The sequence below is a fragment of the Pseudophryne corroboree genome, chromosome 4 (genome assembly GCF_028390025.1).
Source record: "Pseudophryne corroboree isolate aPseCor3 chromosome 4, aPseCor3.hap2, whole genome shotgun sequence".
Taxonomy (NCBI): Eukaryota; Metazoa; Chordata; class Amphibia; order Anura; family Myobatrachidae; genus Pseudophryne; species Pseudophryne corroboree.
In genome coordinates this window covers 197,933,366-197,955,794 of record NC_086447.1, presented here as the reverse complement: position 1 = coordinate 197,955,794, position 22,429 = coordinate 197,933,366, and the positions used below count along the sequence as shown (strand labels likewise).

Genomic DNA, 22,429 nt, shown 5'->3' with positions numbered 1-22,429 from the left:
CCAATAAAATAATGTCTTATTAGTAGAGCTTGGCGAAATAGCTCAGTTGTGACATCATTAGACTGAAGATCTAAGGGTGTCTTGTTCAATCCTGGGGTTTAGCATGGTTGGGTGTTTGCTTTTGCTACTGAATAGCAATTTAGCAGCAAAAACTGTTGTGTTCAGGTTTTGATGTTGAAAAGCATTTTATGTTATTTCAGTTTGCAAAATCTTTAGCTCCTAAAAAAAGACATTCTTATCAGTATAGCTTGCCAAAATAGCTCAGTTGTGAGAGCAATAGACTGAAGACCTTAAAATCCCTAGTACGATCGTGGGATTCCACATGTTTGGGTGTTTGCAGTTTGTTACTGAGTAGCAATTCAGCAAAAAGAAATTTAGCAGCAGAAACTTTCATTTTCAGGTTTCGCCCTCTAGGACACTTGATGTTCTTTCAGTTTGCCTTATAGGACACTTGATGTTCTTTCAGTTTGCCTTATCTTAAACACCAAAAAAGACTTTCTAAATGTCAGACTTACCCGCAATAGCTCTTTTGTGAGAGCATTAGACTGAAGATCTAAAGGTCCCTGGTTTCATCCCAGTTTTCGGCATGTTTAGTTGCTGTATTTTTGTTACAGAATAGCAATTTACCAGCAGAATCTTTCATTATCAGGTGTTGTTCATCAAGAACACTTAATGCACTTTTTTTCCCAACCTAAAACCCCAAATACGGCTTAACATCTTTCACAATTAGCCGAAATAGCTCAGTTGGGAGAGCGTTAGACTGAAGATCTAAAGGTCCTTGGTTCGATCCCGGGTTTTGGCATATTTAGTTGCTGTTTTTTTGTTACAGAATAGCAATTTAGCAGCAGAAACTGACGTGTTCATGTTCTGGTCTTCAAGATCATTTCATGTTATCACAGTTTGCATTATTATTAGCCCCAATAAAAGAATTTCTTATTAGTAGAGCTTGGCGAAATATCTCAGTTGTGAGAACATTAGACTGAAGATCTAAGGGTGTCTTGTTCAATCCTGGGGTTTAGCATGGTTGGGTGTTTGCTTTTGCTACTGAATAGCAATTTAGCAGCAAAAACTGTTGTGTTCAGTTTTTGATCTTGAAAAACATTTTATGTTATTTCAGTTTGCAAAATCTTTAGCTCCAAAAAAATACATTCTTATCAGTATAGCTTGCCAAAATAGCTCAGTTGTGAGAGCAATAGACTGAAGACCTTAAATTCCCTAGTACGATCGTGGGTTTCCACATGTTTGGGTGTTGCAGTTTGTTACTGAGTAGCAATTCAGCAAAAAGAAATTTAGCAGCATAAACTTTCATTTTCAGGTTTCGCCCTCTAGGACACTTGATGTTCTTTCAGTTTGCCTTATCTTAAACACCAAAAAAGACTTTTTATATGTCAGACTTACCCGCAATAGCTCTTTTGTGAGAGCATTAGACTGAAGATCTAAAGGTCCCTGGTTCGATCCCAGGTTTCGGCATGTTTAGTTGCAGTATTTTTGTTACAGAATAGCAATTTACCAGCAGAATCTTTCATTATCAGGTGTTGTTCATCAAGAACACTTAATGCTCTTTTTTTCCCCAACCTAAAACCCTAAATATGACTTCACATCTTTCACAATTAGCCGAAATAGCTCAGTTGGGAGAGCGTTAGACTGAAGATCTTAAGGTCCCTGGTTCAATCCCGGGTTTCAGCATATTTTGTTGCTGTTTTTTTTGTTACAGAATAGCAATTTAGCAGCAGAAACTGCCGTGTTCAGGTTCTGGTTTTCAAGAACATTTCATGTTATTACAGTTTGCATTATTATTAGCCCCAATAAAATAATTTCTTATTAGTAGAGCTTGGCGAAATAGCTCAGTTGTGACAACATTAGACTGAAGATCTAAGGGTGTCTTGTTCAATCCTGGGGTTTAGCATGGTTGGGTGTTTGCTTTTGCTACTGAATAGCAATTTAGCAGCAAAAACTGTTGTTTTCAGTTTTTGATCTTGAAAAACATTTTATGTTATTTCAGTTTGCAAAATCTTTAGCTCCAAAAAAAGACATTCTTATCAGTATAGCTTGCCAAAATAGCTCAGTTGTGAGAGCAATAGACTGAAGACCTTAAAATCCCTAGTACGATCGTGGGATTCCACATGTTTGGGTGTTTGCAGTTTGTTACAGAGTAGCAATTCAGCAAAAAGAAATTTAGCAGCAGAAACTTTCATTTTCAGGTTTCGCCCTCTAGGACACTTGATGTTCTTTCAGTTTGTCTTATCTTAAACACCAAAAAAGACTTTACAAATGTCAGACTTACACGCAATATCTCTTTTGTGAGAGCATTAAAATGATGATCTAAAGGTCCCTGGTTCGATCACAGGTTTCGGCATTTTTAGTTGCTGTATTTTTGTTACGGAATAGCAATTTACCAGCAGAATCTTTCATTATCAGGTGTTTTTCATCAAGAACACTTAATGCTCTTTTTTTCCCCAACCTAAATTCCCAAATACGGCTTTACATCTTTCACAATTAGCCGAAAATAGCTCAGTTGGGAGAGCGTTAGACTGAAGATCTAAAGATCCCGGGTTTCGGCATATTTAGTTGCTGTTTTTTTGTTACAGAATTGCAATTTAGCACCAGAAACTGCCGTGTTCAGGTTCTGGTCTTCAAGATCATTTCATGTTATTACAGTTTGCATTATTATTAGCCCCAATAAAATAATTTCTTATTAGTAAAGCTTGGCAAAATAGCTCAGTTGTGAGAACATTAGACTGAAGATCTAGGGGTGTCTTGTTCAATCCTGGGGTTTAGCATGTTTGGGTGTTTGCTTTTGCTACTGAATAGCAATTTAGCAGCAAAAACTGTTGTGTTCAGTTTTTGATCTTGAAAAACATTTTATGTTATTTCAGTTTGCAAAATCTTTAGCTCCAAAAAAAGACATTCTTATCAGTATAGCTTGCCAAAATAGCTCAGTTGTGAGAGCAATAGACTGAAGACCTTAAAATCCCTAGTACGATCGTGGGTTTCCACATGTTTGGGTGTTTGCATTTTGTTACTGAGTAGCAATTCAGCAAAAAGAAATTTAGTAGCAGAAACTTTTATTTTCAGGTTTCGCCCTCTAGGACACTTGATGTTCTTTCAGTTTGCCTTATCTTAAACACCAAAAAAGACTTTCCAAATGTCAGACTTAGCTGCAATAGCTTATTTGGGAGAGCATTAGACTGAAGATCTATAAGTCCCTGGTTCTATCCCGGGTTTCGGCATGTTTAGTTGCTGTATTTTTGTTACAGAATAGCAATTTACCAGCAGAATCTTTCATTATAAGGTGTTGCTCTTCAAGAACACTTGATGCTCTTTTTTTGCCAACCTAAAACCCCAAATACGACTTTGCATCTTTCACAATTATCCGAAATAGCTCAGTTGGGAGAGTGTTAGACTGAAGATCTAAAGATCCCTGGTTCGATCCCGGGTTTCGGCATATTTAGTTGCTGTTTTTTTGTTACAGAATAGCAATTTAGCAGCAGAAACTGCCGTGTTCAGGTTCTGGTCTTCAAGATCTTTTCATGTTATTACAGTTTGCATTATTATTAGCCCCAATAAAAGAATTTCTTATTAGTAGAGCTTGGCGAAATATCTCAGTTGTGAGAACATTAGACTGAAGATCTAAGGGTGTCTTGTTCAATCCTGGGGTTTAGCATGGTTGGGTATTTGCTTTTGCTACTGAATAGCAATTTAGCAGCAAAAACTGTTGTGTTCAGTTTTTGATCTTGAAAAACATTTTATGTTATTTCAGTTTGCAAAATCTTTAGCTCCAAAAAAAGACATTCTTATCAGTATAGCTTGCCAAAATAGCTCAGTTGTGAGAGCAATAGACTGAAGACCTTAAATTCCCTAGTACGATCGTGGGTTTCCACATGTTTGGGTGTTGCAGTTTGTTACTGAGTAGCAATTCAGCAAAAAGAAATTTAGCAGCATAAAATTTCATTTTCAGGTTTCGCCCTCTAGGACACTTGATGTTCTTTCAGTTTGCCTTATCTTAAACACCAAAAAAGACTTTCTAAATGTCAGACTTACCCGCAATAGCTCTTTTGTGAGAGCATTAGACTGAAGATCTAAAGGTCCCTGGTTTGATCCCAGGTTTCGGCATGTTTAGTTGCTGTATTTTTGTTACAGAATAGCAATTTACCAGCAGAATCTTTCATTATCAGGTGTTGTTCATCAAGAACACTTAATGCACTTTTTTTCCCAACCTAAAACCCCAAATACGGCTCAACATCTTTCACAATTAGCCGAAATAGCTCAGTTGGGAGAGCGTTAGACTGAAGATCTAAAGGTCCCTGGTTCGATCCCGGGTTTCGGCATATTTAGTTGCTGTTTTTTTGTTACAGAATAGCAATTTAGCAGCAGAAACTGACGTGTTCAGGTTCTGGTCTTCAAGATCATTTCATGTTATCACAGTTTGCATTATTATTAGCCCCAATAAAAGAATTTCTTATTAGTAGAGCTTGGCGAAATATATCAGTTGTGTGAACATTAGACTGAAGATCTAAGGGTGTCTTGTTCAATCCTGGGGTTTAGCATGGTTGGGTGTTTGCTTTTGCTACTGAATAGCAATTTAGCAGCAAAAACTGTTGTGTTCAGTTTTTGATCTTGAAAAACATTTTATGTTATTTCAGTTTGCAAAATCTTTAGCTCCAAAAAAAGACATTCTTATCAGTATAGCTTGCCAAAATAGCTCAGTTGTGAGAGCAATAGACTGAAGACCTTAAATTCCCTAGTATGATCGTGGGTTTCCACATGTTTGGGTGTTGCAGTTTGTTACTGAGTAGCAATTCAGCAAAAAGAAATTTAGCAGCATAAACTTTCATTTTCAGGTTTCGCCCTCTAGGACACTTGATGTTCTTTCAGTTTGCCTTATCTTAAACACCAAAAAAGACTTTCTAAATGTCAGACTTACCCGCAATAGCTCTTTTGTGAGAGCATTAGACTGAAGATCTAAAGGTCCCTGGTTCGATCCCAGGTTTCGGCATGTTTAGTTGCTGTATTTTTGTTACAGAATAGCAATTTACCAGCAGAATCTTTCATTATCAGGTGTTGTTCATCAAGAACACTTGATGCTCTTTTTTCCCCAACCTAAAACCCCAAATACGGCTTGCATCTTTCACAATTAGCCGAAATAGCTCAGTTGGGAGAGCGTTAGACTGAAGATCTAAAGGTCCCTGGTTCAATCCTGGGTTTTGGCATATTTAGTTGCTTTTTTTTTTGTTACAGAATAGCAATTTAGCAGCAGAAACTGCCGTGTTCAGGTTCTGGTTTTCAAGAACATTTCATGTTATTACAGTTTGCATTATTATTAGCCCCAATAAAATAATTTCTTATTAGTAGAGCTTAGCGAAATAGCTCAGTTGTGACAACATTAGACTGAAGATCTAAGGGTGTCTTGTTCAATCCTGGGGTTTAGCATGGTTGGGTGTTTGCTTTTGCTACTGAATAGCAATTTAGCAGCAAAAACTGTTGTGTTCAGGTTTTGATCTTGAAAAGCATTTTATGTTATTTCAGTTTGCAAAATCTTTAGCTCCTAAAAAAAGACATTCTTATCAGTATATCTTGCCAAAATAGCTCAGTTGTGAGAGCAATAGACTGAAGACCTTAAAATCCCTAGTACGATCGTGGGTTTCCACATGTTTGGGTGTTTGCAGTTTGTTTCTGAGTAGCAATTCATCAAAAAGAAATTTAGCAGCAGAAACTTTCATTTTCAGGTTTCGCCCTCTAGGACACTTGATGTTCTTTCAGTTTGCCTTATCTTAAACACTAAAAAATACTTTCCAAATGTCAGACTTACCCGCAATAGCTCTTTTAAGAGAGCATTAGAGTGAAGATCTAAAGGTCCCTGGTTCGATCCCAGGTTTCGACATGTTAAGTTGCTGTTTTTTTTGTTACAGAATAGCAATTTACCAGCAGAATCTTTCATTATAAGGTGTTGTTCTTCAAGAACACTTGATGCTCTTTTTTTCCCAACCTAAAACCCCAAATACGGCTTAGCATCTTTCACAATTAGCCGAAATAGCTCAGTTGGGAGAGCGTTAGACTGAAGATCTAAAGGTCCCTGGTTCGATCCCGGGTTTCGGCATATTTAGTTGCTGTTTTTTTTGTTACAGAATAGCAATTTAGCAACAGAAACTGCCGTGTTCAGGTTCTGGTTTTCAAGAACATTTCATGTTATTACAGTTTGCATTATTATTAGCCCCAATAAAATAATTTCTTATTAGTAGAGCTTAGCGAAATAGCTCAGTTGTGACAACTTTAGACTGAAGATCTAAGGGTGTCTTGTTCAATCCTGGGGTTTAGCATGGTTGGGTGTTTGCTTTTGCTACTGAATAGCAATTTAGCAGCAAAAACTGTTGTGTTCAGTTTTTGATCTTGAAAAACATTTTATGTTATTTCAGTTTGCAAAATCTTTAGCTCCAAAAAAAGACATTCTTATCAGTATAGCTTGCCAAAATAGCTCAGTTGTGAGAGCAATAGACTGAAGACCTTAAATTCCCTAGTACGATCGTGGGTTTCCACATGTTTGGGTGTTGCAGTTTGTTACTGAGTAGCAATTCAGCAAAAAGAAATTTAGCAGCATAAACTTTCATTTTCAGGTTTCGCCCTCTAGGACACTTGATGTTCTTTCAGTTTGCCTTATCTTAAACACCAAAAAAGACTTTCTAAATGTCAGACTTACCCGCAATAGCTCTTTTGTGAGAGCATTAGACTGAAGATCTAAAGGTCCCTGGTTTGATCCCAGGTTTCGGCATGTTCAGTTGCTTTATTTTTGTTACAGAATAGCAATTTACCAGCAGAATCTTTCATTATCAGGTGTTGTTCATCAAGAACACTTAATGCACTTTTTTTCCCAACCTAAAACCCCAAATACGGCTCAACATCTTTCACAATTAGCCGAAATAGCTCAGTTGGGAGAGCGTTAGACTGAAGATCTAAAGGTCCCTGGTTCGATCCCGGGTTTCGGCATATTTAGTTGCTGTTTTTTTGTTACAGAATAGCAATTTAGCAGCAGAAACTGACGTGTTCAGGTTCTGGTCTTCAAGATCATTTCATGTTATCACAGTTTGCATTATTATTAGCCCCAATAAAATAATTTCTTATTAGTAGAGCTTGGCGAAATATCTCAGTTTTGTGAACATTAGACTGAAGATCTAAGGGTGTCTTGTTCAATCCTGGGGTTTAGCATGGTTGGGTGTTTGCTTTTGCTACTGAATAGCAATTTAGCAGCAAAAACTGTTGTGTTCAGTTTTTGATCTTGAAAAACATTTTATGTTATTTCAGTTTGCAAAATCTTTAGCTCCAAAAAAAGACATTCTTATCAGTATAGCTTGCCAAAATAGCTCAGTTGTGAGAGCAATAGACTGAAGACCTTAAATTCCCTAGTATGATCGTGGGTTTCCACATGTTTGGGTGTTGCAGTTTGTTACTGAGTAGCAATTCAGCAAAAAGAAATTTAGCAGCATAAACTTTCATTTTCAGGTTTCGCCCTCTAGGACACTTGATGTTCTTTCAGTTTGCCTTATCTTAAACACCAAAAAAGACTTTCTAAATGTCAGACTTACCCGCAATAGCTCTTTTGTGAGAGCATTAGACTGAAGATCTAAAGGTCCCTGGTTCGATCCCAGGTTTCGGCATGTTTAGTTGCTGTATTTTTGTTACAGAATAGCAATTTACCAGCAGAATCTTTCATTATCAGGTGTTGTTCATCAAGAACACTTGATGCTCTTTTTTCCCCAACCTAAAACCCCAAATACGGCTTGCATCTTTCACAATTAGCCGAAATAGCTCAGTTGGGAGAGCGTTAGACTGAAGATCTAAAGGTCCCTGGTTCAATCCTGGGTTTTGGCATATTTAGTTGCTTTTTTTTTTGTTACAGAATAGCAATTTAGCAGCAGAAACTGCCGTGTTCAGGTTCTGGTTTTCAAGAACATTTCATGTTATTACAGTTTGCATTATTATTAGCCCCAATAAAATAATTTCTTATTAGTAGAGCTTAGCGAAATAGCTCAGTTGTGACAACATTAGACTGAAGATCTAAGGGTGTCTTGTTCAATCCTGGGGTTTAGCATGGTTGGGTGTTTGCTTTTGCTACTGAATAGCAATTTAGCAGCAAAAACTGTTGTGTTCAGGTTTTGATCTTGAATAGCATTTTATGTTATTTCAGTTTGCAAAATCTTTAGCTCCTAAAAAAAGACATTCTTATCAGTATATCTTGCCAAAATAGCTCAGTTGTGAGAGCAATAGACTGAAGACCTTAAAATCCCTAGTACGATCGTGGGTTTCCACATGTTTGGGTGTTTGCAGTTTGTTTCTGAGTAGCAATTCATCAAAAAGAAATTTAGCAGCAGAAACTTTCATTTTCAGGTTTCGCCCTCTAGGACACTTGATGTTCTTTCAGTTTGCCTTATCTTAAACACTAAAAAATACTTTCCAAATGTCAGACTTACCCGCAATAGCTCTTTCAAGAGAGCATTAGAGTGAAGATCTAAAGGTCCCTGGTTCGATCCCAGGTTTCGGCATGTTTAGTTGCTGTTTTTTTTGTTACAGAATAGCAATTTACCAGCAGAATCTTTCATTATAAGGTGTTGTTCTTCAAGAACACTTGATGCTCTTTTTTTCCCAACCTAAAACCCCAAATACGGCTTAGCATCTTTCACAATTAGCTGAAATAGCTCAGTTGGGAGAGCGTTAGACTGAAGATCTAAAGGTCCCTGGTTCGATCCCGGGTTTCGGCATATTTAGTTGCTGTTTTTTTTGTTACAGAATAGCAATTTAGCAACAGAAACTGCCGTGTTCAGGTTCTGGTTTTCAAGAACATTTCATGTTATTACAGTTTGCATTATTATTAGCCCCAATAAAATAATTTCTTATTAGTAGAGCTTAGCGAAATAGCTCAGTTGTGACAACATTAGACTGAAGATCTAAGGGTGTCTTGTTCAATCCTGGGGTTTAGCATGGTTGGGTGTTTGCTTTTGCTACTGAATAGCAATTTAGCGGCAAAAACTGTTGTTTTCAGTTTTTGATCTTGAAAAACATTTTATGTTATTTCAGTTTGCAAAATCTTTAGCTCCAAAAAAAGACATTCTTATCAGTATAGCTTGCCAAAATAGCTCAGTTGTGAGAGCAATAGACTGAAGACCTTAAAATCCCTAGTACGATCGTGGGATTCCACATGTTTGGGTGTTTGCAGTTTGTTACAGAGTAGCAATTCAGCAAAAAGAAATTTAGCAGCAGAAACTTTCATTTTCAGGTTTCGCCCTCTAGGACACTTGATGTTCTTTCAGTTTGTCTTATCTTAAACACCAAAAAAGACTTTACAAATGTCAGACTTACACGCAATATCTCTTTTGTGAGAGCATTAAAATGATGATCTAAAGGTCCCTGGTTCGATCACAGGTTTCGGCATTTTTAGTTGCTGTATTTTTGTTACGGAATAGCAATTTACCAGCAGAATCTTTCATTATCAGGTGTTGTTCATCAAGAACACTTAATGCTCTTTTTTTCCCCAACCTAAATTCCCAAATACGGCTTTACATCTTTCACAATTAGCCGAAAATAGCTCAGTTGGGAGAGCGTTAGACTGAAGATCTAAAGATCCCGGGTTTCGGCATATTTAGTTGCTGTTTTTTTGTTACAGAATTGCAATTTAGCACCAGAAACTGCCGTGTTCAGGTTCTGGTCTTCAAGATCATTTCATGTTATTACAGTTTGCATTATTATTAGCCCCAATAAAATAATTTCTTATTAGTAAAGCTTGGCAAAATAGCTCAGTTGTGAGAACATTAGACTGAAGATCTAGGGGTGTCTTGTTCAATCCTGGGGTTTAGCATGTTTGGGTGTTTGCTTTTGCTACTGAATAGCAATTTAGCAGCAAAAACTGTTGTGTTCAGTTTTTGATCTTGAAAAACATTTTATGTTATTTCAGTTTGCAAAATCTTTAGCTCCAAAAAAAGACATTCTTATCAGTATAGCTTGCCAAAATAGCTCAGTTGTGAGAGCAATAGACTGAAGACCTTAAAATCCCTAGTACGATCGTGGGTTTCCACATGTTTGGGTGTTTGCATTTTGTTACTGAGTAGCAATTCAGCAAAAAGAAATTTAGTAGCAGAAACTTTTATTTTCAGGTTTCGCCCTCTAGGACACTTGATGTTCTTTCAGTTTGCCTTATCTTAAACACCAAAAAAGACTTTCCAAATGTCAGACTTAGCTGCAATAGCTTATTTGGGAGAGCATTAGACTGAAGATCTATAAGTCCCTGGTTCTATCCCGGGTTTCGGTATGTTTAGTTGCTGTATTTTTGTTACAGAATAGCAATTTACCAGCAGAATCTTTCATTATAAGGTGTTGCTCTTCAAGAACACTTGATGCTCTTTTTTTGCCAACCTAAAACCCCAAATACGACTTTGCATCTTTCACAATTATCCGAAATTGCTCAGTTGGGAGAGTGTTAGACTGAAGATCTAAAGATCCCTGGTTCGATCCCGGGTTTCGGCATATTTAGTTGCTGTTTTTTTGTTACAGAATAGCAATTTAGCAGCAGAAACTGCCGTGTTCAGGTTCTGGTCTTCAAGATCTTTTCATGTTATTACAGTTTGCATTATTATTAGCCCCAATAAAAGAATTTCTTATTAGTAGAGCTTGGCGAAATATCTCAGTTTTGTGAACATTAGACTGAAGATCTAAGGGTGTCTTGTTCAATCCTGGGGTTTAGCATGGTTGGGTGTTTGCTTTTGCTACTGAATAGCAATTTAGCAGCAAAAACTGTTGTGTTCAGTTTTTGATCTTGAAAAACATTTTATGTTATTTCAGTTTGCAAAATCTTTAGCTCCAAAAAAAGACATTCTTATCAGTATAGCTTGCCAAAATAGCTCAGTTGTGAGAGCAATAGACTGAAGACCTTAAATTCCCTAGTATGATCGTGGGTTTCCACATGTTTGGGTGTTGCAGTTTGTTACTGAGTAGCAATTCAGCAAAAAGAAATTTAGCAGCATAAACTTTCATTTTCAGGTTTCGCCCTCTAGGACACTTGATGTTCTTTCAGTTTGCCTTATCTTAAACACCAAAAAAGACTTTCTAAATGTCAGACTTACCCGCAATAGCTCTTTTGTGAGAGCATTAGACTGAAGATCTAAAGGTCCCTGGTTCGATCCCAGGTTTCGGCATGTTTAGTTGCTGTATTTTTGTTACAGAATAGCAATTTACCAGCAGAATCTTTCATTATCAGGTGTTGTTCATCAAGAACACTTGATGCTCTTTTTTCCCCAACCTAAAACCCCAAATACGGCTTGCATCTTTCACAATTAGCCGAAATAGCTCAGTTGGGAGAGCGTTAGACTGAAGATCTAAAGGTCCCTGGTTCAATCCTGGGTTTTGGCATATTTAGTTGCTTTTTTTTTTGTTACAGAATAGCAATTTAGCAGCAGAAACTGCCGTGTTCAGGTTCTGGTTTTCAAGAACATTTCATGTTATTACAGTTTGCATTATTATTAGCCCCAATAAAATAATTTCTTATTAGTAGAGCTTAGCGAAATAGCTCAGTTGTGACAACATTAGACTGAAGATCTAAGGGTGTCTTGTTCAATCCTGGGGTTTAGCATGGTTGGGTGTTTGCTTTTGCTACTGAATAGCAATTTAGCAGCAAAAACTGTTGTGTTCAGGTTTTGATCTTGAATAGCATTTTATGTTATTTCAGTTTGCAAAATCTTTAGCTCCTAAAAAAAGACATTCTTATCAGTATATCTTGCCAAAATAGCTCAGTTGTGAGAGCAATAGACTGAAGACCTTAAAATCCCTAGTACGATCGTGGGTTTCCACATGTTTGGGTGTTTGCAGTTTGTTTCTGAGTAGCAATTCATCAAAAAGAAATTTAGCAGCAGAAACTTTCATTTTCAGGTTTCGCCCTCTAGGACACTTGATGTTCTTTCAGTTTGCCTTATCTTAAACACTAAAAAATACTTTCCAAATGTCAGACTTACCCGCAATAGCTCTTTCAAGAGAGCATTAGAGTGAAGATCTAAAGGTCCCTGGTTCGATCCCAGGTTTCGGCATGTTTAGTTGCTGTTTTTTTTGTTACAGAATAGCAATTTACCAGCAGAATCTTTCATTATAAGGTGTTGTTCTTCAAGAACACTTGATGCTCTTTTTTTCCCAACCTAAAACCCCAAATACGGCTTAGCATCTTTCACAATTAGCTGAAATAGCTCAGTTGGGAGAGCGTTAGACTGAAGATCTAAAGGTCCCTGGTTCGATCCCGGGTTTCGGCATATTTAGTTGCTGTTTTTTTTGTTACAGAATAGCAATTTAGCAACAGAAACTGCCGTGTTCAGGTTCTGGTTTTCAAGAACATTTCATGTTATTACAGTTTGCATTATTATTAGCCCCAATAAAATAATTTCTTATTAGTAGAGCTTAGCGAAATAGCTCAGTTGTGACAACATTAGACTGAAGATCTAAGGGTGTCTTGTTCAATCCTGGGGTTTAGCATGGTTGGGTGTTTGCTTTTGCTACTGAATAGCAATTTAGCAGCAAAAACTGTTGTTTTCAGTTTTTGATCTTGAAAAACATTTTATGTTATTTCAGTTTGCAAAATCTTTAGCTCCAAAAAAAGACATTCTTATCAGTATAGCTTGCCAAAATAGCTCAGTTGTGAGAGCAATAGACTGAAGACCTTAAAATCCCTAGTACGATCGTGGGATTCCACATGTTTGGGTGTTTGCAGTTTGTTACAGAGTAGCAATTCAGCAAAAAGAAATTTAGCAGCAGAAACTTTCATTTTCAGGTTTCGCCCTCTAGGACACTTGATGTTCTTTCAGTTTGTCTTATCTTAAACACCAAAAAAGACTTTACAAATGTCAGACTTACACGCAATATCTCTTTTGTGAGAGCATTAAAATGATGATCTAAAGGTCCCTGGTTCGATCACAGGTTTCGGCATTTTTAGTTGCTGTATTTTTGTTACGGAATAGCAATTTACCAGCAGAATCTTTCATTATCAGGTGTTGTTCATCAAGAACACTTAATGCTCTTTTTTTCCCCAACCTAAATTCCCAAATACGGCTTTACATCTTTCACAATTAGCCGAAAATAGCTCAGTTGGGAGAGCGTTAGACTGAAGATCTAAAGATCCCGGGTTTCGGCATATTTAGTTGCTGTTTTTTTGTTACAGAATTGCAATTTAGCACCAGAAACTGCCGTGTTCAGGTTCTGGTCTTCAAGATCATTTCATGTTATTACAGTTTGCATTATTATTAGCCCCAATAAAATAATTTCTTATTAGTAAAGCTTGGCAAAATAGCTCAGTTGTGAGAACATTAGACTGAAGATCTAGGGGTGTCTTGTTCAATCCTGGGGTTTAGCATGTTTGGGTGTTTGCTTTTGCTACTGAATAGCAATTTAGCAGCAAAAACTGTTGTGTTCAGTTTTTGATCTTGAAAAACATTTTATGTTATTTCAGTTTGCAAAATCTTTAGCTCCAAAAAAAGACATTCTTATCAGTATAGCTTGCCAAAATAGCTCAGTTGTGAGAGCAATAGACTGAAGACCTTAAAATCCCTAGTACGATCGTGGGTTTCCACATGTTTGGGTGTTTGCATTTTGTTACTGAGTAGCAATTCAGCAAAAAGAAATTTAGTAGCAGAAACTTTTATTTTCAGGTTTCGCCCTCTAGGACACTTGATGTTCTTTCAGTTTGCCTTATCTTAAACACCAAAAAAGACTTTCCAAATGTCAGACTTAGCTGCAATAGCTTATTTGGGAGAGCATTAGACTGAAGATCTATAAGTCCCTGGTTCTATCCCGGGTTTCGGCATGTTTAGTTGCTGTATTTTTGTTACAGAATAGCAATTTACCAGCAGAATCTTTCATTATAAGGTGTTGCTCTTCAAGAACACTTGATGCTCTTTTTTTGCCAACCTAAAACCCCAAATACGACTTTGCATCTTTCACAATTATCCGAAATAGCTCAGTTGGGAGAGTGTTAGACTGAAGATCTAAAGATCCCTGGTTCGATCCCGGGTTTCGGCATATTTAGTTGCTGTTTTTTTGTTACAGAATAGCAATTTAGCAGCAGAAACTGCCGTGTTCAGGTTCTGGTCTTCAAGATCTTTTCATGTTATTACAGTTTGCATTATTATTAGCCCCAATAAAAGAATTTCTTATTAGTAGAGCTTGGCGAAATATCTCAGTTGTGAGAACATTAGACTGAAGATCTAAGGGTGTCTTGTTCAATCCTGGGGTTTAGCATGGTTGGGTGTTTGCTTTTGCTACTGAATAGCAATTTAGCAGCAAAAACTGTTGTGTTCAGTTTTTGATCTTGAAAAACATTTTATGTTATTTCAGTTTGCAAAATCTTTAGCTCCAAAAAAAGACATTCTTATCAGTATAGCTTGCCAAAATAGCTCAGTTGTGAGAGCAATAGACTGAAGACCTTAAATTCCCTAGTACGATCGTGGGTTTCCACATGTTTGGGTGTTGCAGTTTGTTACTGAGTAGCAATTCAGCAAAAAGAAATTTAGCAGCATAAAATTTCATTTTCAGGTTTCGCCCTCTAGGACACTTGATGTTCTTTCAGTTTGCCTTATCTTAAACACCAAAAAAGACTTTCTAAATGTCAGACTTACCCGCAATAGCTCTTTTGTGAGAGCATTAGACTGAAGATCTAAAGGTCCCTGGTTTGATCCCAGGTTTCGGCATGTTTAGTTGCTGTATTTTTGTTACAGAATAGCAATTTACCAGCAGAATCTTTCATTATCAGGTGTTGTTCATCAAGAACACTTAATGCACTTTTTTTCCCAACCTAAAACCCCAAATACGGCTCAACATCTTTCACAATTAGCCGAAATAGCTCAGTTGGGAGAGCGTTAGACTGAAGATCTAAAGGTCCCTGGTTCGATCCCGGGTTTTGGCATATTTAGTTGCTGTTTTTTTGTTACAGAATAGCAATTTAGCAGCAGAAACTGACGTGTTCAGGTTCTGGTCTTCAAGATCATTTCATGTTATCACAGTTTGCATTATTATTAGCCCCAATAAAAGAATTTCTTATTAGTAGAGCTTGGCGAAATATATCAGTTGTGTGAACATTAGACTGAAGATCTAAGGGTGTCTTGTTCAATCCTGGGGTTTAGCATGGTTGGGTGTTTGCTTTTGCTACTGAATAGCAATTTAGCAGCAAAAACTGTTGTGTTCAGTTTATGATCTTGAAAAACATTTTATGTTATTTCAGTTTGCAAAATCTTTAGCTCCAAAAAAAGACATTCTTATCAGTATAGCTTGCCAAAATAGCTCAGTTGTGAGAGCAATAGACTGAAGACCTTAAATTCCCTAGTATGATCGTGGGTTTCCACATGTTTGGGTGTTGCAGTTTGTTACTGAGTAGCAATTCAGCAAAAAGAAATTTAGCAGCATAAACTTTCATTTTCAGGTTTCGCCCTCTAGGACACTTGATGTTCTTTCAGTTTGCCTTATCTTAAACACCAAAAAAGACTTTCTAAATGTCAGACTTACCCGCGATAGCTCTTTTGTGAGAGCATTAGACTGAAGATCTAAAGGTCCCTGGTTCGATCCCAGGTTTCGGCATGTTTAGTTGCTGTATTTTTGTTACAGAATAGCAATTTACCAGCAGAATCTTTCATTATCAGGTGTTGTTCATCAAGAACACTTGATGCTCTTTTTTCCCCAACCTAAAACCCCAAATACGGCTTGCATCTTTCACAATTAGCCGAAATAGCTCAGTTGGGAGAGCGTTAGACTGAAGATCTAAAGGTCCCTGGTTCAATCCCGGGTTTTGGCATATTTAGTTGCTTTTTTTTTTGTTACAGAATAGCAATTTAGCAGCAGAAACTGCCGTGTTCAGGTTCTGGTTTTCAAGAACATTTCATGTTATTACAGTTTGCATTATTATTAGCCCCAATAAAATAATTTCTTATTAGTAGAGCTTAGCGAAATAGCTCAGTTGTGACAACATTAGACTGAAGATCTAAGGGTGTCTTGTTCAATCCTGGGGTTTAGCATGGTTGGGTGTTTGCTTTTGCTACTGAATAGCAATTTAGCAGCAAAAACTGTTGTGTTCAGGTTTTGATCTTGAAAAGCATTTTATGTTATTTCAGTTTGCAAAATCTTTAGCTCCTAAAAAAAGACATTCTTATCAGTATATCTTGCCAAAATAGCTCAGTTGTGAGAGCAATAGACTGAAGACCTTAAAATCCCTAGTACGATCGTGGGTTTCCACATGTTTGGGTGTTTGCAGTTTGTTTCTGAGTAGCAATTCATCAAAAAGAAATTTAGCAGCAGAAACTTTCATTTTCAGGTTTCGCCCTCTAGGACACTTGATGTTCTTTCAGTTTGCCTTATCTTAAACACTAAAAAATACTTTCCAAATGTCAGACTTACCCGCAATAGCTCTTTTAAGAGAGCATTAGAGTGAAGATCTAAAGGTCCCTGGTTCGATCCCAGGTTTCGACATGTTAAGTTGCTGTTTTTTTTGTTACAGAATAGCAATTTACCAGCAGAATCTTTCATTATAAGGTGTTGTTCTTCAAGAACACTTGATGCTCTTTTTTTCCCAACCTAAAACCCCAAATACGGCTTAGCATCTTTCACAATTAGCCGAAATAGCTCAGTTGGGAGAGCGTTAGACTGAAGATCTAAAGGTCCCTGGTTCGATCCCGGGTTTCGGCATATTTAGTTGCTGTTTTTTTTGTTACAGAATAGCAATTTAGCAACAGAAACTGCCGTGTTCAGGTTCTGGTTTTCAAGAACATTTCATGTTATTACAGTTTGCATTATTATTAGCCCCAATAAAATAATTTCTTATTAGTAGAGCTTAGCGAAATAGCTCAGTTGTGACAACTTTAGACTGAAGATCTAAGGGTGTCTTGTTCAATCCTGGGGTTTAGCATGGTTGGGTGTTTGCTTTTGCTACTGAATAGCAATTTAGCAGCAAAAACTGTTGTGTTCAGTTTTTGATCTTGAAAAACATTTTATGTTATTTCAGTTTGCAAAATCTTTAGCTCCAAAAAAAGACATTCTTATCAGTATAGCTTGCCAAAATAGCTCAGTTGTGAGAGCAATAGACTGAAGACCTTAAATTCCCTAGTACGATCGTGGGTTTCCACATGTTTGGGTGTTGCAGTTTGTTACTGAGTAGCAATTCAGCAAAAAGAAATTTAGCAGCATAAACTTTCATTTTCAGGTTTCGCCCTCTAGGACACTTGATGTTCTTTCAGTTTGCCTTATCTTAAACACCAAAAAAGACTTTCTAAATGTCAGACTTACCCGCAATAGCTCTTTTGTGAGAGCATTAGACTGAAGATCTAAAGGTCCCTGGTTTGATCCCAGGTTTCGGCATGTTCAGTTGCTTTATTTTTGTTACAGAATAGCAATTTACCAGCAGAATCTTTCATTATCAGGTGTTGTTCATCAAGAACACTTAATGCACTTTTTTTCCCAACCTAAAACCCCAAATACGGCTCAACATCTTTCACAATTAGCCGAAATAGCTCAGTTGGGAGAGCGTTAGACTGAAGATCTAAAGGTCCCTGGTTCGATCCCGGGTTTCGGCATATTTAGTTGCTGTTTTTTTGTTACAGAATAGCAATTTAGCAGCAGAAACTGACGTGTTCAGGTTCTGGTCTTCAAGATCATTTCATGTTATCACAGTTTGCATTATTATTAGCCCCAATAAAAGAATTTCTTATTAGTAGAGCTTGGCGAAATATCTCAGTTTTGTGAACATTAGACTGAAGATCTAAGGGTGTCTTGTTCAATCCTGGGGTTTAGCATGGTTGGGTGTTTGCTTTTGCTACTGAATAGCAATTTAGCAGCAAAAACTGTTGTGTTCAGTTTTTGATCTTGAAAAACATTTTATGTTATTTCAGTTTGCAAAATCTTTAGCTCCAAAAAAAGACATTCTTATCAGTATAGCTTGCCAAAATAGCTCAGTTGTGAGAGCAATAGACTGAAGACCTTAAATTCCCTAGTATGATCGTGGGTTTCCACATGTTTGGGTGTTGCAGTTTGTTACTGAGTAGCAATTCAGCAAAAAGAAATTTAGCAGCATAAACTTTCATTTTCAGGTTTCGCCCTCTAGGACACTTGATGTTCTTTCAGTTTGCCTTATCTTAAACACCAAAAAAGACTTTCTAAATGTCAGACTTACCCGCAATAGCTCTTTTGTGAGAGCATTAGACTGAAGATCTAAAGGTCCCTGGTTCGATCCCAGGTTTCGGCATGTTTAGTTGCTGTTTTTTTTGTTACAGAATAGCAATTTACCAGCAGAATCTTTCATTATAAGGTGTTGTTCTTCAAGAACACTTGATGCTCTTTTTTTCCCAACCTAAAACCCCAAATACGGCTTAGCATCTTTCACAATTAGCTGAAATAGCTCAGTTGGGAGAGCGTTAGACTGAAGATCTAAAGGTCCCTGGTTCGATCCCGGGTTTCGGCATATTTAGTTGCTGTTTTTTTTGTTACAGAATAGCAATTTAGCAACAGAAACTGCCGTGTTCAGGTTCTGGTTTTCAAGAACATTTCATGTTATTACAGTTTGCATTATTATTAGCCCCAATAAAATAATTTCTTATTAGTAGAGCTTAGCGAAATAGCTCAGTTGTGACAACATTAGACTGAAGATCTAAGGGTGTCTTGTTCAATCCTGGGGTTTAGCATGGTTGGGTGTTTGCTTTTGCTACTGAATAGCAATTTAGCAGCAAAAACTGTTGTGTTCAGGTTTTGATCTTTAAAAGCATTTTATGTTATTTCAGTTTGCAAAATCTTTAGCTCCTAAAAAAAGACATTCTTATCAGTATAGCTTGCCAAAATAGTTTAGTTGTGAGAGCAATAGACTGAAGACCTTAAAATCCCTAGTACGATCGTGGGTTTCCACATGTTTGGGTGTTTGCAGTTTGTTACTGAGTAGCAATTCAGCAAAAAGAAATTTAGCAGCAAAAACTTTCATTTTCAGGTTTCGCCCTCTAGGACACTTGATGTTCTTTCAGTTTGTCTTATCTTAAACACCAAAAAAGACTTTCCAAATGTCAGACTTACACGCAATAGCTCTTTTGTGAGAGCATTAAACTGAAGATCTAAAGGTTCCGGGTACGATCCCAGGTTTCGGAATGTAAAGTTGCTGTATTTTTGTTACAGAATAGCAATTTACCAGCAGAATCTTTCATTATCAGGTGTTGTTCATCAAGAACACTTCATGCTCTTTTTTTTCCCAACCTAAAATCCCAAATACGGCTTACATCTTTCAAAGTTAGCCGAAATAGCTCAGTTGGGACAGCGTTAGACTGAAGATCTAAAGATCCCGGGTTTCGGCATGTTTTGTTCCTGTTTTTTTGTTACAGAATAGCAATTTAGCAGCAGAAACTGCCGTGTTCAGGTTCTGGTTTTCAAGATCATATCATGTTATTACAGTTTGCATTATTATTAGCCCCAATAAAAGAATTTCTTATTAGTAGAGCTTGGCAAAATAGCTCAGTTGTGAGAACATTAGACTGAAGATCTAATGGTGTCTTGTTCAATCCTGGGGTTTAGCATGGTTGGGTGTTTGCTTTTGCTACTGAATAGCAATTTAGCAGCAAAAACTGTTGTGTTCAGTTTTTGATCTTGAAAAACATTTTATGTTATTTCAGTTTGCAAAATCTTTAGCTCCAAAAAAAGACATTCTTATCAGTATAGCTTGCCAAAATAGCTCAGTTGTGAGAGCAATAGACTGAAGACCTTAAAATCCCTAGTACGATCGTGGGTTTCCACATGTTTGGGTGTTTGCATTTTGTTACTGAGTAGCAATTCAGCAAAAAGAAATTTAGCAGCAGAAACTTTTATTTTCAGGTCTCGCCCTCTAGGACACTTGATGTTCTTTCAGTTTGCCTTATCTTAAACACCAAAAAAGACTTTCCAGATGTCAGACAAAGCTGCAATAGCTCATTTGGGAGAGCATTAGACTGAATATCTATAAGTCCCTGGTTCGATCCTGGGTTTCGGCATGTTTAGTTGCTGTATTTTTGTTACAGAATAGCAATTTACCAGCAGAATCTTTCATTATAAGATGTTGCTCTTCAAGAACACTTGATGCTCTTTTTTCCCCAACCTAAAACCACAAATACGACTTCACATCTTTCACAATTAGCCGAAATAGCTTAGTTGGGAGAGCGATAGACTGAAGATCTAAAGGACCCTGGTGCGATCCCGGGTTTCGGCATATTTAGTTGCTGTTTTTTTTTGTTACAGTATAGAAATTTAGCAGCAGAAACTGCCGTGTTCAGGTTCTGGTTTTCAAGATCATATCATGTTATTACAGTTTGCATTATTATTAGCCCCAATAAAATAATTTCTTATTAGTAGAGCTTGGCGAAATAGCTCAGTTGTGACAACATTAGACTGAAGATCTAAGGGTGTCTTGTTCAATCCTGGGGTTTAGCATGGTTGGGTGTTTGCTTTTGCTACTGAATAGCAATTTAGCAGCAAAAACTGTTGTGTTCAGGTTTTGATCTTGAAAAGCATTTTATGTTATTTCAGTTTGCAAAATCTTTAGCTCCTAAAAAAAGACATTCTTATCAGTATATCTTGCCAAAATAGCTCAGTTGTGAGAGCAATAGACTGAAGACCTTAAAATCCCTAGTACGATCGTGGGTTTCCACATGTTTGGGTGTTTGCAGTTTGTTTCTGAGTAGCAATTCATCAAAAAGAAATTTAGCAGCAGAAACTTTCATTTTCAGGTTTCGCCCTCTAGGACACTTGATGTTCTTTCAGTTTGCCTTATCTTAAACACTAAAAAATACTTTCCAAATGTCAGACTTACCCGCAATAGCTCTTTTAAGAGAGCATTAGAGTGAAGATCTAAAGGTCCCTGGTTCGATCCCAGGTTTCGACATGTTAAGTTGCTGTTTTTTTTGTTACAGAATAGCAATTTACCAGCAGAATCTTTCATTATAAGGTGTTGTTCTTCAAGAACACTTGATGCTCTTTTTTTCCCAACCTAAAACCCCAAATACGGCTTTGCATCTTTCACAATTAGCCGAAATAGCTCAGTTGGGAGAGCGTTAGACTGAAGATCTAAAGGTCCCTGGTTCGATCCCGGGTTTCGGCATATTTAGTTGCTGTTTTTTTTGTTACAGAATAGCAATTTAGCAACAGAAACTGCCGTGTTCAGGTTCTGGTTTTCAAGAACATTTCATGTTATTACAGTTTGCATTATTATTAGCCCCAATAAAATAATTTCTTATTAGTAGAGCTTAGCGAAATAGCTCAGTTGTGACAACTTTAGACTGAAGATCTAAGGGTGTCTTGTTCAATCCTGGGGTTTAGCATGGTTGGGTGTTTGCTTTTGCTACTGAATAGCAATTTAGCAGCAAAAACTGTTGTGTTCAGTTTTTGATCTTGAAAAACATTTTATGTTATTTCAGTTTGCAAAATCTTTAGCTCCAAAAAAAGACATTCTTATCAGTATAGCTTGCCAAAATAGCTCAGTTGTGAGAGCAATAGACTGAAGACCTTAAATTCCCTAGTACGATCGTGGGTTTCCACATGTTTGGGTGTTGCAGTTTGTTACTGAGTAGCAATTCAGCAAAAAGAAATTTAGCAGCATAAACTTTCATTTTCAGGTTTCGCCCTCTAGGACACTTGATGTTCTTTCAGTTTGCCTTATCTTAAACACCAAAAAAGACTTTCTAAATGTCAGACTTACCCGCAATAGCTCTTTTGTGAGAGCATTAGACTGAAGATCTAAAGGTCCCAGGTTTGATCCCAGGTTTCGGCATGTTCAGTTGCTTTATTTTTGTTACAGAATAGCAATTTACCAGCAGAATCTTTCATTATCAGGTGTTGTTCATCAAGAACACTTAATGCACTTTTTTTCCCAACCTAAAACCCCAAATACGGCTCAACATCTTTCACAATTAGCCGAAATAGCTCAGTTGGGAGAGCGTTAGACTGAAGATCTAAAGGTCCCTGGTTCGATCCCGGGTTTCGGCATATTTAGTTGCTGTTTTTTTGTTACAGAATAGCAATTTAGCAGCAGAAACTGACGTGTTCAGGTTCTGGTCTTCAAGATCATTTCATGTTATCACAGTTTGCATTATTATTAGCCCCAATAAAATAATTTCTTATTAGTAGAGCTTGGCGAAATATCTCAGTTTTGTGAACATTAGACTGAAGATCTAAGGGTGTCTTGTTCAATCCTGGGGTTTAGCATGGTTGGGTGTTTGCTTTTGCTACTGAATAGCAATTTAGCAGCAAAAACTGTTGTGTTCAGTTTTTGATCTTGAAAAACATTTTATGTTATTTCAGTTTGCAAAATCTTTAGCTCCAAAAAAAGACATTCTTATCAGTATAGCTTGCCAAAATAGCTCAGTTGTGAGAGCAATAGACTGAAGACCTTAAATTCCCTAGTATGATCGTGGGTTTCCACATGTTT

General features: G+C 37.1%; 21 non-coding genes across 21 annotated transcripts; all 21 read left to right on the top strand.

Moving 5' to 3' along the window:
- The first annotated feature begins 729 nt into the window (after positions 1 to 729).
- On the top strand, positions 730 to 802 carry TRNAF-GAA (transfer RNA phenylalanine (anticodon GAA)). Its single transcript has one exon. It is a non-coding gene; the product is annotated as a tRNA-Phe (tRNA).
- Positions 803 to 1,613: 811 nt separating this feature from the next.
- On the top strand, positions 1,614 to 1,686 carry TRNAF-GAA (transfer RNA phenylalanine (anticodon GAA)). The gene has a single exon. It is a non-coding gene; the product is annotated as a tRNA-Phe (tRNA).
- Positions 1,687 to 3,372: 1,686 nt separating this feature from the next.
- TRNAF-GAA (transfer RNA phenylalanine (anticodon GAA)) lies at positions 3,373 to 3,445 on the top strand. The gene has a single exon. It is a non-coding gene; the product is annotated as a tRNA-Phe (tRNA).
- Positions 3,446 to 4,255: 810 nt separating this feature from the next.
- On the top strand, positions 4,256 to 4,328 carry TRNAF-GAA (transfer RNA phenylalanine (anticodon GAA)). Its single transcript has one exon. It is a non-coding gene; the product is annotated as a tRNA-Phe (tRNA).
- An 809-nt stretch (positions 4,329 to 5,137) lies between these two features.
- On the top strand, positions 5,138 to 5,210 carry TRNAF-GAA (transfer RNA phenylalanine (anticodon GAA)). Its single transcript has one exon. It is a non-coding gene; the product is annotated as a tRNA-Phe (tRNA).
- An 814-nt stretch (positions 5,211 to 6,024) lies between these two features.
- On the top strand, positions 6,025 to 6,097 carry TRNAF-GAA (transfer RNA phenylalanine (anticodon GAA)). The gene has a single exon. It is a non-coding gene; the product is annotated as a tRNA-Phe (tRNA).
- An 811-nt stretch (positions 6,098 to 6,908) lies between these two features.
- Positions 6,909 to 6,981, top strand: TRNAF-GAA (transfer RNA phenylalanine (anticodon GAA)). Its single transcript has one exon. It is a non-coding gene; the product is annotated as a tRNA-Phe (tRNA).
- An 809-nt stretch (positions 6,982 to 7,790) lies between these two features.
- TRNAF-GAA (transfer RNA phenylalanine (anticodon GAA)) lies at positions 7,791 to 7,863 on the top strand. The gene has a single exon. It is a non-coding gene; the product is annotated as a tRNA-Phe (tRNA).
- An 814-nt stretch (positions 7,864 to 8,677) lies between these two features.
- TRNAF-GAA (transfer RNA phenylalanine (anticodon GAA)) lies at positions 8,678 to 8,750 on the top strand. Its single transcript has one exon. It is a non-coding gene; the product is annotated as a tRNA-Phe (tRNA).
- Positions 8,751 to 10,436: 1,686 nt separating this feature from the next.
- On the top strand, positions 10,437 to 10,509 carry TRNAF-GAA (transfer RNA phenylalanine (anticodon GAA)). The gene has a single exon. It is a non-coding gene; the product is annotated as a tRNA-Phe (tRNA).
- An 809-nt stretch (positions 10,510 to 11,318) lies between these two features.
- TRNAF-GAA (transfer RNA phenylalanine (anticodon GAA)) lies at positions 11,319 to 11,391 on the top strand. The gene has a single exon. It is a non-coding gene; the product is annotated as a tRNA-Phe (tRNA).
- Positions 11,392 to 12,205: 814 nt separating this feature from the next.
- On the top strand, positions 12,206 to 12,278 carry TRNAF-GAA (transfer RNA phenylalanine (anticodon GAA)). The gene has a single exon. It is a non-coding gene; the product is annotated as a tRNA-Phe (tRNA).
- A 1,686-nt stretch (positions 12,279 to 13,964) lies between these two features.
- Positions 13,965 to 14,037, top strand: TRNAF-GAA (transfer RNA phenylalanine (anticodon GAA)). The gene has a single exon. It is a non-coding gene; the product is annotated as a tRNA-Phe (tRNA).
- Positions 14,038 to 14,847: 810 nt separating this feature from the next.
- On the top strand, positions 14,848 to 14,920 carry TRNAF-GAA (transfer RNA phenylalanine (anticodon GAA)). The gene has a single exon. It is a non-coding gene; the product is annotated as a tRNA-Phe (tRNA).
- Positions 14,921 to 15,729: 809 nt separating this feature from the next.
- TRNAF-GAA (transfer RNA phenylalanine (anticodon GAA)) lies at positions 15,730 to 15,802 on the top strand. The gene has a single exon. It is a non-coding gene; the product is annotated as a tRNA-Phe (tRNA).
- An 814-nt stretch (positions 15,803 to 16,616) lies between these two features.
- On the top strand, positions 16,617 to 16,689 carry TRNAF-GAA (transfer RNA phenylalanine (anticodon GAA)). The gene has a single exon. It is a non-coding gene; the product is annotated as a tRNA-Phe (tRNA).
- An 811-nt stretch (positions 16,690 to 17,500) lies between these two features.
- On the top strand, positions 17,501 to 17,573 carry TRNAF-GAA (transfer RNA phenylalanine (anticodon GAA)). Its single transcript has one exon. It is a non-coding gene; the product is annotated as a tRNA-Phe (tRNA).
- Positions 17,574 to 18,384: 811 nt separating this feature from the next.
- On the top strand, positions 18,385 to 18,457 carry TRNAF-GAA (transfer RNA phenylalanine (anticodon GAA)). Its single transcript has one exon. It is a non-coding gene; the product is annotated as a tRNA-Phe (tRNA).
- A 1,685-nt stretch (positions 18,458 to 20,142) lies between these two features.
- TRNAF-GAA (transfer RNA phenylalanine (anticodon GAA)) lies at positions 20,143 to 20,215 on the top strand. Its single transcript has one exon. It is a non-coding gene; the product is annotated as a tRNA-Phe (tRNA).
- An 815-nt stretch (positions 20,216 to 21,030) lies between these two features.
- Positions 21,031 to 21,103, top strand: TRNAF-GAA (transfer RNA phenylalanine (anticodon GAA)). The gene has a single exon. It is a non-coding gene; the product is annotated as a tRNA-Phe (tRNA).
- Positions 21,104 to 21,914: 811 nt separating this feature from the next.
- Positions 21,915 to 21,987, top strand: TRNAF-GAA (transfer RNA phenylalanine (anticodon GAA)). Its single transcript has one exon. It is a non-coding gene; the product is annotated as a tRNA-Phe (tRNA).
- The last annotated feature ends 442 nt before the right edge of the window (positions 21,988 to 22,429 follow it).